The sequence below is a fragment of the Oryctolagus cuniculus genome, chromosome 10, assembly GCF_051225735.1.
Source record: "Oryctolagus cuniculus isolate XC-2025 breed Fujian yellow rabbit chromosome 10, ASM5122573v1, whole genome shotgun sequence".
Lineage (NCBI taxonomy): Eukaryota > Metazoa > Chordata > Mammalia > Lagomorpha > Leporidae > Oryctolagus > Oryctolagus cuniculus.
Genome location: NC_142876.1, coordinates 112,124,239 through 112,143,579, shown reverse-complemented (window position 1 = coordinate 112,143,579; position 19,341 = coordinate 112,124,239). Strand labels below are relative to the sequence as shown.

The 19,341-nt window shown below is 49.5% G+C and overlaps 1 protein-coding gene across 5 annotated transcripts in view; it reads right to left on the bottom strand.

Moving 5' to 3' along the window:
- Positions 1–19,341, bottom strand: part of EEFSEC (eukaryotic elongation factor, selenocysteine-tRNA specific) — a 242,584-nt gene that overhangs the window by 215,040 nt on the left and 8,203 nt on the right. The window lies entirely within an intron of this gene.

The window sequence follows — 19,341 nt, the reverse complement described above, 5'->3', positions numbered from 1 at the left end:
GGATCTCACAGTGCTTCTGCACCAAAATAAACTTATCTTTTTCTTCAGTCTTCCACAGACTTCTTCAGTCTACTCATACATGTCACGCCTCCAAATGCTGCCTGCCAGGTAGGAGAAATAACAGGTGTAGAAGGTTCCTGCCAGGTCCCTGCGGTCTGCAGACCACACAGCACTTCAGATGGAGCCTGTCTGGGGGTACAGGACACACGAGGGTCTGGCCATGTATCCAGCCCTGTTCAGCTTTGTCTTTTTGAGTACTGAATCTGACGGGACAAAAACAACTTCACGTGCTTCGATCGGTTCGGTGAATTATTTTCTCAACAAAGAAAAATGAAATTTCCTCCCAACCTACATGAGCAAGAAAGAAACGGGGAAAAAAAATTTAAAAAAATGATGAAAGAAGCTGCGGTCTCCTCTATGCAGAGCAAAACGCAAGTAACAGACCCAAGTTTTTTTAAAAAATGCAATTATACTCTTGTGTGTTTTGATGGTTAAATCTGGCAATTTGGGGTATTCATTCTCAAACACATATCTCAAACAATGGGTTTTTATCTACCTCCAAAAAGTATGGATCTCGAGGTAAGAATTTTTTTTTACTCTGATAAGACAATAATCTCCTACCTTGCTGACTCAAACGTACTTGCATATTAATTGCTTCAGACCCCAAAATCCCTGCTGAACTAGCTAAACTGTGGGCCAAATTCAATAATCTAGCAACCTCCCATTCAATGCCTCACCAAGATAACTTTGCATGTTTAATTTAAAAGTACCGATCGCTTTTCAATGAAATGCTAACGCAAGCCCCCGTGCCAGCCCACGCCAAGGCTGCATCTCTGACGGACAAGCTCCAAGTCAGAGCTGAGACTCCAGTTAGAGCCGCGCGTCTGGACAATGAGGTAAACGCCGCTTGCCATCTTTCTCCCAAATGGCATCTGTGTCCCCAAACGAAACTTTACAAATGTGTCCCTTGAGGTTAACTTCCCTGATATAGAGGCAATGAGATAGAGTTGCAGATACTCAAATATTATCTGTCCCAATTGTATCTGATTAGCAAGAAATACATAACCCTCTGGCCGACGTGAATGCCTGCGCTATTCTAGCTGAACTGACCTAAGGCATTTTTTCCTTTCTCTTTTGCAACTGTGTTCCATGTTTGACCCCTCAAATTTATTTTAAGTAGTTTTGCAAACAGCTTCCTCTCCCCCTTCCTCCCCCATGCAGCCTGCATCTCACATTTCTTGCACACAGAACATGTTTTGTCCACCTAGGGAAGTGGCACTTGGGGGGAACGGAGAGACGGCTTCGGTACAATCAGAATCAGAAATAGGTCCCATTCATTCGGGAGCTTTAAACAGTATCAAGGGCTAATTTTTATTTTAACACAAGGCGGAACTAAAGCTGTAATTCCCAAGTGTTCAAATTCACAGCAAACTTCCCAGCTCGAAGTATCTTACTCCTCGCCATCACAGTATAAATGCCCTAGAAATACATGCATAAAATCCCTGCACCGCGTCTCTGCTCAGTGCTCAGTCACACACACGCCCTCATCACCGGGACCAAAACACTTGACTGAATTGTTTTCAACCTAGACAGCTAAAGCTTGTTTGATAACAGTAGCAGCAATGATTATTACAAGAAAAATAACGATTACCATAATAACAACAGAAATTTGGAGATTAACAGACTAAGGGACAGCCAACAGTGAGAAGCTTTCGGTCTGCTGTAAAGTGGAAGGGTTTTGATCGACCGTACAGGAAAAGAACATTATGGCAACCTGAATTCACTGAAAGTTGTGGGCTTCTGGAATCACAGATGTCCCCTTGTAAAGTTTCAGTATGAATTTTTGAGATGAGCTCAACAGGAAAAAAAAAGTGCCATTTTGACCTTGGATTTTAAGTCTGACTCCTACCAATTTGCCTGCTCAAAAGGGAACCGACCTTCAGGAAGTTTCCTTTAGACATCTCACTGCTAAACTGAGTCTGAATCACAATACAGTGCCAGCAACGCTGGGTGCTGGCTGCAAAGCAGCCACGTGGGGTTCCATCCGGGTGCTGCTAACCCCAGGAAGAGCGGCCTCCTGGGGCAGAATTTGCCAGTGTTTCTCCTCGGTCGCCCAGTGCAAGTTACTTTATCAAAACTACTTCCAGTTTCACTTTATATGCTGGAAATGTTCGTGAGAGAAAAAAAAAAAGAGACATTTAAACGGTTCATGTAAAACAAGATGATCTTCGGTTCTCTAATCTACCGGAAGAAAGCGCTCTGGGACAATTAAAAAGACCTGGTTCCAAAACAACAGAATCTTTTTTGGAACAAAGAGGAGCTCGACTCTGAGCTAGGATGTGTTGCCATACCTGCACTGATGATGCTATCCTACTTCGCGGTGCGTTTCCACACGGGTGCCAATGTGCACGTAAGTTAATCAATGCCCTGCCGTTCACCTTGGAGTCCAGTGTGTTTGTGTCAGTTGGCATATTTCCAGAACCAGATGGCCTACCCATTTACATAAAGAATGTCTCCCCATTCTTCATGGCTGTGATTTCTCCAATCAGACTCTAATGTGTTATCTCTTGTCTGTTACTCTTCACTCATCGCTTTGCAGCTCAATTTTCCCATTCACAAAAACAAATTTGAGCCCACTCTTCTAAGACAAATTGGACAAAAATGAGCATATCTACATTAAAAAAAAAAATGCTCAATTTCCCACTTGGTTTAAGCAATGTAGGCTGCAGTAAAAGAGAAAATGAAAGGAGGTGGGAGGTTCTTTGGAGTTCGATGAACTCCTGATGTGAAGCTCTTGACCATCCCTAGACAGACACGTCTTCCGGATCTGCTAGAAATGTCAGGTTTCCAGAAATTTACCCCTGAAGTGCGGAGAAACTGAACGTCATCAAGACTTGTTAAAGCTGCTATAAAAGTCTACTGCTTTATTGACAGCATTAAAACTTGAAAATATGTCATATATATTTGATGTATTTGGAAATCGGCATTGCCTAAAATATAAACAGTGAGTTCAGGGGCAAGAATTATTTCCCCAAGTGAAAGGAAGACACTCCGACAAGTCTTCAGAAACAGTGGAATTCTCTGAACGTGTCCCTCTCCAGGCCTCCCCAGGCTCTGAAAACATGAAGCTATCATGGGCTTTTTCAGTCCGGGTTTTTAAACAAGGAATCAACAAAAAAGAGCTTTCCAAAACGTAGTCACATAAATTCATTTATAAGCCTCTCCAGGTCGCTGAGTGAACGACGGAACGCGTTCACTTACACTGCAGGGAAAGCGAGCACTTCGGGGAAGCCTGCGTTTATAGCTGGCCAGGCCGAGCCGCGAGAGGCTGGAGCCTTTATTATCAGTAGTAAAAGCAGTGGTAATAACAGTAACGATGTTTATTAAATGCTTATCATGTACCAGATATATTTCTTCTAATCCTTAAAACGTTCCTTCTGACTCCGCAGACCAGGAAGTTGAGGCCCCAAAAGGTTAAATAATCTACCCAAGATAATACAGCTCACAAATACTGAAGCTACGACTCAAATTCAGCTTCTCAGACTCTAAACCCCAAGCCTTTTCAATTGTATCGTGTTTGCATTTATGCTGTTTTGTGGGTTTTTTCTTTAATACTAATGCTTAAATTGGCTCAGGAAAAGTTAAGTTCCTTTCATCCCTTATTCTTGGGTACATTTGCATTTGGCAGTGATTGGCACCTACTGGCTCCCAAACACACACAAAACAGTCCATGCTTCCTGCAGCATGATCTCTCCTGGTAGACAAAACACGTGGCTTTCTGATACACCATCCACATTTCTCTTGTGCTTTATGGCCTTCTGCTTAAGTCGGTTTTTTTTTTTCCTGTCATGGCCTTCCTCTTCTCAGCTTCGACAGAGCTACAATTTCATAGCCAGAGTGACACGATTCAGCACTTACACTCTGACGTCTCCAACTGTGTTAATTTAGCTGCTCCCCAACTAAACTATCAATAATTTAAAATCAGAGGCGACAATCATATATTACATATTGTTATCTGATACCATCTATGTAGCCAGCTCTTCCAATCAAAAACAGGGAAAGTGAATTTCTGACAAATGATTCATTTTTATGTAAACAACATTATAAAGATTAAAAAATTAAATCACACTTAATGATGACGCCAATAGCTAATGCCCATTGCTGAGCACTTTACAGGTCCCACTCACTGAGATAAGCACTACATACATAGTTTATCTCACGGAGTCTCACACAAAATTTGCAAGACTATTCTCCCATTCTGAAGATGAGAAAACTGAGTCTCAGAGCAGTGCATCCTCACAAGCTAATCACAGGGATACAGCTCAAGCCTGGGGCAGCGGCTAAGCTCTAGTTCTTTCCATGACTCCTTGCAGCAAAGCGCAGCTACAAGTATAACAGACCAGTGTCAGAGAGAGGACAGGACGCAGACCCAGGCTTCACTGCATACCTAGCGGGCAGCTCACCACCAAACCCACACTCCCCCTCCTCAAACACAGGCCTGAGCAGCTTCTCCCACACTGAGCACTGCCCACAGCAGAGAGCGTATCTTTTTCATTCAGGCTTCCCTAAGCTAGCACTGTGTTAGGCTAGCATGGCACATGAACCTGGGACTCACTAATGGTGAAGTGATGTGAAAGTTTATCAGCCACTCCCAGAGAACTTCCCCCACTTCTCCAGGCTGCTGCGGCCGGGACACCCAGGCCAGCTTTCCCCAGAGGGCAGTCCACCTTGTTCCATCACAGCCCCTGCTCCCTCCTAATCACCCGTTGCCGCGCCATCCTGGCTGTGGAACACTCGGGCCCCATGAGGGAACACTGAGAGAGCTGAACAGAAGTCCTCACAGGCCCAACTAGCCACAGCATCAGCTCCTGGCACCTCCCTCTGAAACAGCAGGAAATGCTGCAGGAGAGACCGAAGACCACAAAAGAGCTAACTCCTGGCTTCAGGTCATCTCAGAGCATCACATGTGATCCTAGGCTCAGGACCTGGCGTGGACTTGGAGAAAAGGGGAGTTTCACTGCAGTACTAGCAGGAGGAGGAGGGGGAGAGAAAGGGGGAGGTGGAAGAGGAGAAAGAAGAGAAAAAAGGAGGAGGAGATGGGGGGAGGAGAAAAAGAAGAGAAAGAAAGAATGCCAATGATGACATTAGACAGGAGAGAGGCCAGCTTTGTCCGGCATCGGTTGAATAGCCAAGTAAAACAATGAATCTATTTTTCCCCTCCTCTTCTTTGCCTTACAAAAATTCAAGAATTTCATTTTCTTCTTTGAAACATAGTTCTTGCATAATTTCATTGCTTCCCTGCTGTCCGCAATGCTGAGAGAAGAAGACATTTGAATGCTTCAAGAAGCTCAGAAGCGGACACATGCCAGTGCCCGGCCCTGTAACACGTCAGTCCGCAGGCGACCTCGGCATGGAGGGCCACTTCTCTTTCCTGGGCATCTCCCACACTGCCAGAGTGACTACACTACTGCTCACTCTAACAGCAAACTGGGAGGTAGGCACTACTCCAGAGTGTGTGTGTCTCTCTCTCTTTCTCTCTCTCTCCCCTTTTGTTAAACAAGCAAAGAAACCGAGGATCAGGTTGGCGACATGTCCACAGTCACCCAGGAAGCAGCAGAGCAGAAGAGCCAAGATTCCTTCTCAAACCTCCCTGCCTCTGCAGCCCGGGCCCCTGCACGGCAGCTGCCTAGCTCTCTGGCAGTTCTACGCAGCAAGTCTGAACCTCCTCTGCTGTTCCCAGAGGCAGCTGTTAATTAGGCACGACAAGCAAAGCACCAAAGCTTACAGAGTGTTTGCAAACATAAAAACATTTTACTGGCTCCAAAATACAAATAGAAAACTGCAGAAACAGATTACTCCAAGTTGAACTAAATGCCTACGAACACGGGAGAGAATGCCACCTTGTACCCTGGGAGCCAACTCTGAAGTAAGCATCAAAAACTGTGTCTCGTGGGGCAGGGTAGCACATTCTATCACTGTAGTCTGCTTTCCAGCCCGCGGGGTGGGCCTCAGGCCCACTAAGGCCTCAAACCAGTCTGGTTTCACCAGCCCTTGTCACCAAAGGGCACCGCCCTCGGCCACGGCCACCAGCAAGTCAGCCAGAACCTAAAGAAATGGGGCAGGCAGGTCGGAGAGCGGCAGGCAGAACGAGTGTTCACAAGGGCGGCAGGAAGGGCTTTCCCAGCCCTGAGCCCAGGAGATTGCCCACAATCCCCACATCCACCTGGGAGAGACTGAAAAGAAAGCTGGAACCAGGCAGGCAGGCTGTCCAGGCGGCCCTCTGTGGCCTCTGTCGTGACACATGTGGCCTTACATGACCACTCCCGACCCTCTTCCTTTGGGGACACCGATCTCAGTGATGTTCCTCCATGCCCAACACTTCCCTAGTATTGGTAAATATTGATAATTACCTCCAAATGTAAAAGCGAGGCAGCAGCCTGTGTTTTGAAATGCGGATCATAATTCAAACTGGAAGCTGACACTAATCATTTGATGTTCACTTGAAAAGACCAGATAGGCTATGCAGGAACATTTCAGTAGAGAGGCCGATAAGGAGAAGGGAAATAAAAATTATTGGTATTTACTTAGCCCGCAATGCTTGTGGAAGGAAACTCTTTTAAAAGGGGAGCACTTCAGAATGGTTATTCAATCTGAATTTTACAGATAGCACGGGAAATGTTTTCTCACAGAATGCACTCTATCTCTGCCATCATATCTCGCCGGTGCGCCGCTCACGTCCTTCATTGCAGGAATTCTCACTCAATTTTGCTCCATTATGAGCCGACGGTGACCCAGAGTATACAAGGCATTCAAGAATCTGACTGGAAATTACTACCAGCGAGCACTGGGCCCATTCCCCGCTTCTCAGTCCTGCCTTAGGGAGGATGGAAAAGGACCCAGCATCCACTCACAGACACAACTTTTCATCCTGCTCACAAATTAAGATCCTCTGCAAATGCAGGGTTCCGGTATTTTTCAGAAATTATGTTCTTGGAAAAACGTGGCGTGAGCTTCTCTCGAAAGCCTGAAGCTCAAAAGTCTTCCTTTCCTACACAGACCCTTCTAATAAAATCCAGGACAGGAGCTGCAGGGGGAAGCAAGCCAGAAGGCCACCCAGATCTCCCCTCGCGCAGTGCTGTTGAAGGCGAACGCTGTATTAAATGCCACTGATCAATCAAAGACCAGGGGTGTCCCACGTCCTGATGGACTCCACAGCTCAGGGGGCATCTATCTCACAGACACAGCCCCTTTGGCAGATTCGTGTTGTGATTCCTGAAGACCAGGAGACGACATCTGATTTCATACAGGCTCAGCCTCAGGACGGCGCTCCTCCTCGATGGCTATCAGAGGATCCAGGCGGTAGCCGGGCTCCTTCCACCTAGAATTTACCATGCTCTGCTGCAAGGCTCAGAAAGGCCAAGCAATGGCCATGCTCAATGAATCAACGAAACGAGCAATTTAGAAAGAAGTGGTTTGTCTCCAATCACCAATCAGTGTCTTGTATCTCTAGCCTCACATCCAACAGCAACCTACTACCTCATATGCTTATAATCAGTCAGGGACCAGGGGGACCATCATGATGGCCACTCCCTGCTCTGTGCAGCTACCCAGACAGGTAATCACCTGTGCTTGAGGTGAGCAGAGGCCAGGTAGCACTGCCACTGGAATGCCAAAGCGAAGCCGGACCCTTCCCGCACATGGGTTCCTTCAATCTCACCAGCACACCCCGCCTCTAGCAGATCCTCAGTGTGCTGGGCCTTGCTACTGCTACCATTTTCTGGTAAACTCCTGTGTGCTGATGTCCTGGAATCACGTGAAATCAGCAGTTCCAGGCTACCAGGGAGGGGATCTGAGATCCTAAGTCTGGCACAGGCTGGAGTCCAGTGGGACAAGAGCTGCATACTAATATCTGTCTTTCGGGTAGATCTCTATGGAAAAATGCCACAGCATGGTTGAAAACAGGTAATTCTTCATACATTAGCAGATATAGGCACAGGCATTTAGCCTAGCAGTTAAGAAGCTCACATCCCACATCAGAGTATCAGATTCCGTTCCCAGTGCTAGCTCCTAATTCCAGTGTCCTGCTAATGTGCCCTACGAAGCAACAATAATGGCTCAAGTTTGGTTTTCTGCCATACAAGTAGGAGACCGGGATTGAGCTCCGGGCTTTGGCCTCAACCCAGCCCAAGCTGTTACAGACATTTGGGGCATGAATCAGATGATGGGAGCTCTCGCTCTCGCTCTCTCTCTTTCTTCCCCCCAGTCTTTTTGTGCCTCTCCAAAAGACGGACATTGCCTATTCCAAACAGAACATTGTACCTCTGAAACACAGAGAGATCACTTTTTTTCTTCCTTCTGGAAATTCCCTGCTTTCGGTTAATACCATGAACTTGCAGAAAAAGAAAACTGAGTGTAGAAGAGTCGATGACTGAAGCCCACATCTTCAACTGCTTTAAAAGTTAAGTCACATAATCTTTACATTGATGTGAAAGGGGGAGAACATACATTTGACCCCTTGCTTCAAACGAAAACCTTTCCATCTGGTTTTTAATTAGAAAGCAGTTGTTTTGCTTTTGCAACACTTTTTAACCTCTGCCATTGTAGGTACAAGCCTGCAAACCTTATTTTCATTGATTAAAAAAAATTAAAAATAAACGTTGAAAGAAACAATATTTTTCTTTTTAAGGGAAAAAGATAGCAAGCAGCAATGTTTTCAGAGAGGTCAGGCACTTAAGGGCATATGTGGGAAGCCATCATGGCCACGGCTTTACAGTTTATTTTGTCTTAAAAAAGTCCGAGGTCATTTTAACTATGCTGACCCGTGGACCTCCACACTAATCATCCCGATCCAAGACTGTAAGCAAACACTGCCCTCTTGTGCACTACTGAGCGGTTCTGGAGCCGGCACGGAGCTGGTCTCCCCCTCCGCCCTGTGGCCGGCCTGGGAAGGTACAGCTGGGTCTCCGGGCCCGCAGACATGTCAGGGAGGATGACACACATCTGTTACCAGAGCGCTCGCTGAAGTGTCCCCAGATTGCCTTCAGAGACCGATCTGGAGATAAGACTCAGGGGGAAGATTCACTTGAAGAAATCAGACCAAACATAACTGACTCTTATCTTTCCTAGAAAATATTCATTCCTCGAAAAGACATTTTATTGGTTGTCACGGGAAGTTTTCTTGTTATGGTCTTTTAAAAACTTTCAGAAACGATTAATGGACCCACAATAATGAGAAAGTAGTACGTCCTTTTATACAGAAAACCTCTGCCAGGGAAAGACTCGTTCCACTTAACTCTGAAGGAAGCCAATGGCAGGAGGTGGAGGACCAGAGTCTGTTTCTCAGACACATCCCCTACAGCCTGGCCACAGGCTCTTCCCCTCCTGAGGGCGCGAGGGGACTTAAAAACTTCCCTAACCTGCAGCCAGGGTTCTGCCCAAAGAAGACCACACTGGCATCTCAGGAAAGCCTTAAAGGCCCAGCCCTGGCTGTTGCGGTCATTTTGGGAGTGAACCAGCAGATGGGAGGATCTCTCTGTCTCTCCCTCTGTGTCTGCCTTTCAAATAAATAATTTTTTTAAAGATTTTGTATTTATTTATTTATTTGAGAGGTAGAATTACAGACAGTGAGAGGGAGAGACAGAGAGAAAGGTCTTCTATCTGCTGGTTCACTCCCCAAATGGCCGCAATGGCCAGAGCTGCACTGATCCAAAGCCAGGAACCAGGAGCTTCCTCCCGGTCTCCCATGCAGGTGCAGGGGCCCAAGGACTTGGGCCACCTTCTACTGCTTTCCCAGGCCATTGCAGAGAGCTGGATGGGAAGAGGAGCAGCTGGGACTAGAACCAGCCCATATGGGATTCTGGCACCACAGGCGGAGGATTAACCCACTGCGCTACAGTGCCAGCCCCTCAAATAAATAATGTTTAGAAAGATCCCCACAGTCCAAGGCCAGGCCGGGGCTGTTCAGCAGGAATCTCTGAAATGATTCCAGTCTGGTCCTGAGGCACAGTCACCCATTCCTTTACCCTCCTAGCACAACCAAGGACTGACCCATACGCAGGGGGAGACAGAGAAGGCAAAAATCTGTGTGCAGTGCATCTCCTCCAACCCAGGGGGAGCCCAGAAGGAGAGGGGCTGACGGAGGGGGCTGCTGAACAGCATGCGCCCCGCCTGCTGGGCAGGGAAAGCTCTGAGGAGTCATCTCAGCCACTGCTCCACTCACAGACCCCTCACTCAACACCTCTGCCCAGCTGCAGCTTCGCTGGCTCAGGCATGTTTCCTTAAGCTCCACGTGGCCTGTGAAGCTAAGTAGCCAGTGGGCCACTGTCTGGCGGCCAAACATAATCAGACAGCAGTGGAAAACGTCTAACTCACTTGACTCTGGGAATACCTGCCAACCCCTGTAGTCCTACCTCAGAAGACGGGCTGCAGACAGCACCAAGGACACTGACGGCCATGGCCAAGATGAGGCTGAGGCCAGACACCTCAGAAGGCTGGATGGTCCCCTCACAGCACAGCCACGAGACCTGCCACCATTTGTGCTCCGGCCAAGGCAGGGACTGACAGCACATCTAGACTTAGGTTTTGTCTAAATAAACCTATAATAGCCCAATACCAGGTCTCTTTTGTGGAAACTGGCTCTACAAGCCCCAGGGTACCTCCTGCCCCAGGGCCCTCACAAGTGCTCTTCCTTCTGGCTGGAACACCCTCCCTTCCCCAGCATACCCATGCCTGGGCCCTGGTCCTCCTTCAGACTTTAGCTTCAATTTCACTGCCCCAAAAAGGTCTCTCTGGACATCCTGTATTGTCCTTCCTGGCACTTAGCACAATCTTAATTTTATATCTTTTTGTTTACTTCGATAGCATCTGCCTCCACTTTAGAAAGTGAGCTGCAAGAAAACAGGAGTCAGCTCCGCCTTGCTAGCCACTGGAAATCCAACCTTGGCACACAGCACGTGGCTCAGGGTTTGCGGAATGGATTACAGTAATGGCCTCCTTTCCTTCTACACTGGGCTTAAGGAACAAGGTCACCATGCCAAATCTTAGGACACTACAAATCCTAGTGAGGGAGTGGACATTCAGCCTAGTAGTTAAAACACCCACATCCCAATTCAACCTTCTTGAGTTTGATAACTGGTTCTAGCTCCTGACATCAGCTTCCCGCCAATGCAGATGTTTGGGGGCAATGGTGATGGTTCAAGTAATTGGGTTCCTACTACCCACATGGCAAACCTGGATTCTGTCCCTGGCTCCTGGCTTCAGCCCCAGCACACTCCTAATCAATGCAGGCATTTGGGGAGTGAACCGGCAGACGAAAGCAGGCTCTCTCTCGTGTGTGCTTTTTCTCTTTCTCCTCTCTTTCTGTCTCTTACTGTGTGCCCCTGAAAGAAATAAACTAAACTTGGAGTGGGCACTGTGGTGTGGTAGGTAAAGCTGCCACCTGCAGTGCCAACATTGAGACCCAGCTGCTCCACTTCCGATGTAGCTCTCTGCTATGGCCTAGGAAAACAGTAGAAGATGGCTCAAGTCCTTGGACCCCTGCACCCGCATGGAGACCCAGAAGAAGCTCCTGGCTTCAGATCAGTGCAGCTCTGGCAGTTGTGGCCAACTGGGGAGTGAACCAGCAGATAGAAGACCCTTCTTTCCCTCTCTCTCTCTCTCTGCCTCTCCTTCTCTCTCTGTGTAACTCTTTCAAATAAATAAATAAATCTTTCAAAAAAATTTTTTAAAATGCTGGGGGGAAAAAAGAATGAAAGCCAAGGAATTAGGCCAGGTACTCTTCTTTCAAATGTTTATTTTATCTATTTATAAGTCAATTACAGAGAGGGAATATCTTCCGTCCCTGGTCCACTCCCCAAATAGCTGCCACAGCCGGCTGGGGCTGAGCCGGGTTGAAGTCAGGAGCCAGGAGCTCCCACATGGGTGTAGGGGCCCAAGCACTGCTTTGCCAGGCAAATTAGCAAGCAGTTGGATCAGAAGCAGAGCAGGTGCCCATGAGATGCTGGTCCTGCAGCACCACAGCGGCTTAATCCACTGTGCCACAGCACTGTAGGCCAGGTACCTAACTAGTCCCCAGCTGGCCTTACACAGCAGGAGAGCAAACAGTGAGGCGCTGCCTGGAGAGATCCTGGAATCCCAGTCTCAAACACCTGTGACATCAGCCCCCAAGCCTGTGAGGGCCTGTGACCGTGACATCACACACAGGTAAGTGTTTCTGGGTTTCCTCCCAGAAAACCCAGGAGGAACTCAAGAGAGAACTGAGGCATGTCAGAGGGGCACTCACCCAGGAGTTTCCGGGCAGGGTCAGGTCACAGCAGCAAGGCTCCCTCCCTCTGCCTCAAGGAGCCTTCCTCAGGAAGCTCTGTTAGGGCACGTAGCCCCCAAGTTCACCTCCAGCCCCCCAGGTTTCTAAAGAACTGTGCTCCAGGACTTTTGCATTCAGGAGGAACTCTGGAGGCCTCTTTTTGTCACGTTGTCCAACAAGACACAGGGAGAGCTGAGGTCCCCACTGGACACCTGGGCCACAGGATCTGCCTTTGGAGGGGTCCCCTCGCCCTTCACCTTCACAGACTATTTGCAGAACAATCACTGGCCTCAGCCACAGGCTTGCATTATGCTCATTTCCCCATCCCCAAGCTCTGGGGCAAGTTTAAAAGTCCTCGTCCTGTCTCGGAATCAGGTCTGAATTAATACCCTTCCTCCAAAGAACTCCAGTAGCAAAGTGAAAACAGACGTACTAGACAATGCCCTTTGAAAGCCCCAGCAGGGACAACTGGTGACAATGCAGCCCCTGGCTCTGAAAGAAACCTTAAGGTTAAAGGTTCACAGAGGCAGAAGAATTACCAAAGTACAAGTTTGTTCAAATTTCCTCCGGCAGATTTAAACAGCCAGGGTCAAGCTGAAGATTGCCGGCAAAAACCTGTGAGACAACTCAGCCCCTTTGAACTGTGTGAAGAAAGGAAAATATACGGTCTGGGAGGGATCTATGTTATAGTTTTTAAAAACGCTCTTGAAAGGGTCACCGCTGTTACCTCCAGATCAGCCTGTTGAACTATGTTTGGATACTGCTGCTCTACAACAACAGGGCCGCCGGGCCCTCACCGTGTGCGGTGGGCTGCGCTGAGGTCGCCGTGTTCCCGGCATTAGTGTGCTGACCCTCTGTAGCCCATGAAATTAACCATCAGCACAGCAGAAATCTGCTATGAGTTAAACTACTTTGCTACGCAAAGTGGCCTGAAAATGAAATATGAGGATTGAATTTCCATTGAAAGATTAACTTGTCTAACCTCAAGGCAGGCTTCCTCCAGTGCTGAACTCTGCATTTGGCCAGTTGTTTACAGCACCACAAGACGGTGGGTAATTGGTGCAAGCAGTGGGAAATGACCTCTTCATTCACACACTCAATCATTCATTCATTCAGGCTCAAATTGTTCCTCTGTCAAGCCCTGTCCCGCACCAGAGGAAGTTGAGTAAGGACAGGTTCTGGCCTCTAAGGAGATCTTCTCTCCAGTGGAGACTGGCCTCTAGAGGGTCAACAGGAGGCAGCCCTGGGTGAGGAGAAAAGCAGATCCGAGGGACACAGATAGGATGTTCTAGGCCCTCAAGGGACAGCCAGGGACAGCTCCAGACCAGGGAGTGTGGACCATGAAGCCTCCCAGGTAGCAGGTGCAGCCGGAAGAGGCAGTGTGAGAGAGCCTGGTCTGTCTGTCAGGGACCGGCAGGCAGTTCAGCAGGCCGGAGTCCTGAGACAGAAAGGGCGACCAAGCCATCAGGAAGAGCCTCATGAGCCCACGAAGAGCAACTGAAGACTCTGAAACAGAGGAGTAAAATAACCGTACCAGCAACGTACAAGGTGAGCTCGGACACAGAGGAGGCTGGATCGGGGGTGTGTGTGAGGGAATGTCTACTCATCGGTCAGGAGCTAAGGGGGTCAGCACAGTGGCAGAAGCAGGAGGGATGAGGCTTGGGGGCCGTGTCACACCGAGGGAAAGGCAGAGGCCAGGCTGAGCGCCACTTCCAGAGCTGTGCTTTGGGAAAAGGAAGGAGAGGAAGTGAGAGAGGGCCTCACAGGCATCCTACAGGGCCCTGTCTCAGGGACCACACGGGTCGCTAGCACGGAACCAATTCTAGGGAAGGCCAGGAACCCCAGGCCAGGACTTCCCAGAAAGATTTCATTCAGCTCACACCCAAATTCACAGTAGGAAGCAGGACCCAGCCCTTAGTCCATTCAGTCCTACACCATCAAACAGGACAGCTGAATAGTGCTTATTTGAGTTTAAATTAGTCACAATTAAGTCAAATGAAAATTTCAGTTATTCTGGTGCACTAGCCAGGACGCAAGGACGGAAGTGCTCAACCTGCCACAGGAGGACCCTGGCTACCACTGGACCTGCAGCTACAGAACGTGCCCATCACTGCGGAAACTTCCCTTGGGAAGGGCTCACCAACTGTGCCCACCCCCAGAGGCCCTTAGCCCATGGGCCTCTCTGCCCTTCCTCCCCAGAGCTGAACACGGTGCCAAACACCTTGGGCTCCCTTCTCCCACCTGCGGGTGGGTGCTTCCCCTGCAGTCTTTGTTCTTCAGAACCAGAGTGCAGGAGACCACCCCAGGTCACCATTTTAAAGAGACAATGCTAGGCCGGCGCCGCGGCTCACTAGGCTAATCCTCCGCCTTGCGGCGCTGGCACATCAGGTTCTAGTCCCGGTTGGGGCGCCGGATTCTGTCCCGGTTGCCCCTCTTCCAGGCCAGCTCTCTGCTGTGGCCAGGGAGTGCAGTGGAGGATGGCCCAAGTGCTTGGGCCATGCACCTCATGGGAGACCAGGATAAGTACCTGGCTCCTGCCATCGGATCAGTGCGGTGCGCCGGCCGCAGCGCACCCGCCGCGGCAGCCATTGGAGGGTGAACCAACGGCAAAGGAAGACCTTTCTCTCTGTCTCTCTCACTCACTGTCCACTCTGCCTGTCAAAAAAAAAAAAAAAAAAAAAGAGAGAGAGAGAGAGACAATGCTGAGAACACACACAGGACAGTCTGCCCTGGCAAAAGTTCCTGAAATTCATCCAGAAATGACAACATTTTTTTAAAGTGCCACACTGCAACCTAACTGTTAGATGACCAAGGACAAGCCATTGACCCTGCCGGGGCTTTGAGCAACCCAAATAAATCTATGGTAAAGGATGAAGCCACAAGGCCACGTAAGGCAGGTTCGCGAGGCCAGGCAGGGCAATGCTAGCAAATTCCAAGCACTAATTTTAAAAGAAAAAAAGTCAGGTTTATCTGTAGGTAGCACCTGTGCATGCCACCAAATAAATATCCTCAGGAAGTAGGTTAGAGACAAAGGAAATTATTTTAGTCTTCCTGACGGCCCCAAGACAAGAGAGGCATCATCACAACACAAGAGATATGGAAAGAGGGAAAGTCAACTTCTCTCTCAACAGCAAAAGTTGTTTTTTCTCCTGCCAAGACAGGATCACCCACATTAACTGAGTCCTCCCTACCCACGTGACAGAGGCCACTTCAAAGCAGCAGGAGCCTAATCGCACAGCACAAGGAAATAAAAGACCCAATTAACAAAAATAAAACTCCAATAATCCAGAAGAGAATGGAAGCTGAAATCTCTATTTTTGACAATTTGACCCACTATGTACACAAACTGCTCCCCAGGAGCTGCAATTCTCTCCCGGGTCTGAGAGCGGCTCCCGTGCAAAGCCAGGGCCACTGAAACCAGAGGCTGAGCCAAAGCCCCAGCACTTGCCCGGCAAACTGCGTGGCCTGCAGCAAGCTGCTCCCCCGGGCTGGCAGCCTGCCTCTCGTGAGCTGCTGCACAGTGTAAAGGAAACGCCTGCCTTCCAGACTGGCTGCCAGGACAGAGAGCGAGCCCAGCAGCCACGGCCTCCCTCTGTGCCCCTGCGAGGCAGAATGCTCCTCAGCGCCGCCCAGCACCCCCACACGTGCACGCGCATCTCCTACTTTCCCTCCTGCGGAAATGTGGGGCTCCTCTCTCATCTGGGTCACACAGTCGCGGCCACTGTCCCAGGCCCTCAACTCAGACTCAGGATCTCCCAGCTTGAAACCTCTTGGTTTACCCTCCTGGCAGCCTCGGCAGCTCAGCCTCACACCCTGCGCCACACCCTCTGTGAACTTCACCCTCCAGCCCTGCTGTCTTTGTCCACTCAGGGGCCTGCCTGCAATGCCGCCAATCTTCTCTGCAAGCAAATTCTCAGCCACCCTTCAAAATCCCAGCAAGACAGCCCCATATCCAAGAAGCCCACCTGGCGAGCCTGTGACCTCACCGGCTCAGCCTCACCTCCTTTCATTTCCCACGTGTCCAAGTGCCAGCCACCCTGACCAGGCCCATCCTCCAGCCAGGGCCACACTCACACCTCTGGACTTTGCTGAGGCTCTTTCCTGGCTCGGCTCTGCCAGCAATCTCCAGGACTTGGGTCAGGCACAGCCCCACAGCCCCTCAGTGGGATGCCCTTCCTGCCTGGCCCAGGCAGGCATTCAGGTCCCTGGGCTCCTCCACATCAACAGCCCTTACCATTCCTCACCCTATCTTACCTGGCTGTCAACTGTGAGCCCCTGGAAGACAGGCATGGCTGCCTACCTGCCGCTAGGTTGAGAAGAAGCCCATGCAGCACGTGTAGAACCTCTAAGCGAGTGAAAACATCCAGCAGCAGCCCCATCTGATCCTTTCCCTTCAAAACACAGGCCCAGGTGTCTCCATGAGCCAGGCATCTAACAGAAAGAAGGGGCAACCTGCAGCACGCATACCACTGCACTGTACACATACACGTGGTTAAGATGCTAAATTCTGGGGACTGGCATTGTGGCCCAGAGAGCTAAGCCTGCAGTGCTGGCAGCCACCATTGTGGACATTTGGAGAGTGAGCCAGTGGATGGAAGACGTCTCTCTCGCCTTGAAATAAATAATTTTTTTTAAAAAGATGCTAAATACTATATGTATTTTATCACAATTAGAAATAAAGATTTTTTAAAAGATTTATTTATTTATTTGAAAGGCACAGTTACAGAAAGAAAAACAGAGAGGGAGAGCGCGCGTGCAAGAGAGAGAGCGCGAGAGCAAGAGAGGCCTTCCATCCACTGGTTCACTCCCCAAGTAGCCACAATGTCCGGAGCTGCGCCCATACAAAGCCAGGAGCCAGGTGCTTCCTCTAGGTCTCCCATGCTGTTGCAGGGGCCCAAGGACTGGGGACATCATCTACTGCTTTCGCAGGCCATAGCAGAGAGCTGGATTGGAAGTGGAGCAGCCAGGACTCGAACCAGTACCCATATGGGATGCCAGTGCTGCAGTGGGTGGCTTTATCTGCTATGCCATAGCACTAAGACAAGATCATTTTTTTAAAAGCAAAAAGGAATTAAATATAGATTCATGTAGTAATGTGGATGAACTTTAAAAGCATATGCTAAGTAAAAGAAGCCAGACACAAAAGGTCATGGAGCCGGCTTTGTGATACAAAGTTCCCACTTTTTTTTTTTTCTTATTTTTATTTATTTATTTATTTATTTGACAGGCAGAGCGGACAGTGAGAAAGAGAAAGGTCTTCCTTTTGCTGTTGGTTCACCCTCCAATGGCCGCTGCGGCTGGCACGCTGCGGCCGGCGCACTGTGCTGATCCTATGGCAGGAGCCAGGTGCTTCTCCTGGTCTCCCATGGGGTGCAGGGCCCAAGCACTTGGGCCGTCCTCCACTGCACTCCCTGGCCACAGCAGAGAGCTGGCCTGGAAGAGGGGCAACTGGGACAGAATCTGGCGCCCCAACAGGGACTAGAACCTGGTTTGCCGGCGCCACAGGCGGAGGATTAGCCTATTGAGCCGCTGCGCCGGCCCCCCACTTTACTTCTAATTCAGTTTCCTTCTAATGCATACCCTGGGAGCAGCAGGCACCTACTAGCCATGTGGGAGCCCAGATGCAGTTCTAGGCTCCTGGCTTCAGTCTTTCCCAATTCCAGCTGTTACGGGTTTTGGGAAATAAATCAGCAGATGGAAGATCTATCTGTCTCTCTTTCTATGTTGCTCTGCCTTTCAAATCAACAACAACAAAAATCAATAAAAATTTTATTTATGACGTCATTTATATGAAATGTTCAGAAAAGGCAAATCTATACGGATACTTGGTAGATTAGTGGGATTAGTGGTTACTTGGGCCTGCAGTTGGGGGGCTGGGGAGAGATAGGGTCTCTTTACAGAAATGACAAAAATGTTCTAAACTTAGACTGTGGCAACTCCAGGAACATACTGAAAACCACTGAGTGTACAGCTGAAATGGGTACATTTTATGGTATGTGAATTATATATCAAATAAAAATGCTGGGCCGGCGCTGCAGCTCACTAGGCTAATCCTCCGCCTTGCGGCGCCGGCACACCGGGTTCCAGTCCCGGTCGGGGCGCCGGATTCTGTCCCGGTTGCCCCTCTTCCAGGCCAACTCTGTGCTATGGCCAAGGAGTGCAGTGGAGGATGGCCCAAGTGCTTGGGCCCTGCACCCCATGGGAGACCAGGAGAAGCACCTGGCTCCTGGCTTCGGATCAGCGCAGTGCGCCGGCCGCGGCAGCCATTGGAGGGTGAACCAACGGCAAAGGAAGACCTTTCTCTCTCTCTCTCTCTCTCTCTCACTGTCCACTCTGCCTGTCAAAAAAAAAAAATAAAAATAAAAAAAATAAAAATGCTTTAAAATATTGGCTACTATATGCCAGGCCCCAGGCTGGCCCTGGAGTTACCGAGATGGTTCAGACATTGTCTCCAACCATGATACCTCCAGGCATAGGGAAAGCAGAGATGTGGACACAGTCATTACAGCAGGGTGATACTCTAACAACACACAAGCCAAGGCCAGACCCTACAAGGAAGGCTCATTCTTTTTCTTTTTTTTTTTTATAAATAAATCTTTTTTTATTTTTTTGACAGGCAGAGTGGACAGTGAGAGAGAAGACAGAAAGGTCTTCCTTTTGCCGTTGGTTCACCCTCCAATGGCCGCCGCGGCCAGTGCGCTGCGGCCGGCGCACCACGCTGATCCTATGGCAGGAGCCAGGTACTTATCCTGGTCTCCCATGGGGTGCAGGGCCCACGTACTTGGGCCATCCTCCACCGCACTCCCTGGCCACAGCAGAGAGCTGGCCTGGAAGAGGGGCAACCGGGACAGAATCCGGTGCCCCGACCGGGACTAGAACCTGGTGTGCCCGCGCCGCAAGGCGGAGGATTAGCCTAGTGAATTGCAGCGCCGGCCGGAAGGCTCATTCTCCTGCTCCCTGTCCCCCCATGAGGCTGCCTCAGAAATGCCCAGCTTCTGGCACCACGGCTCAATAGGCTAATCCTCCACCTGCGGCGCCGG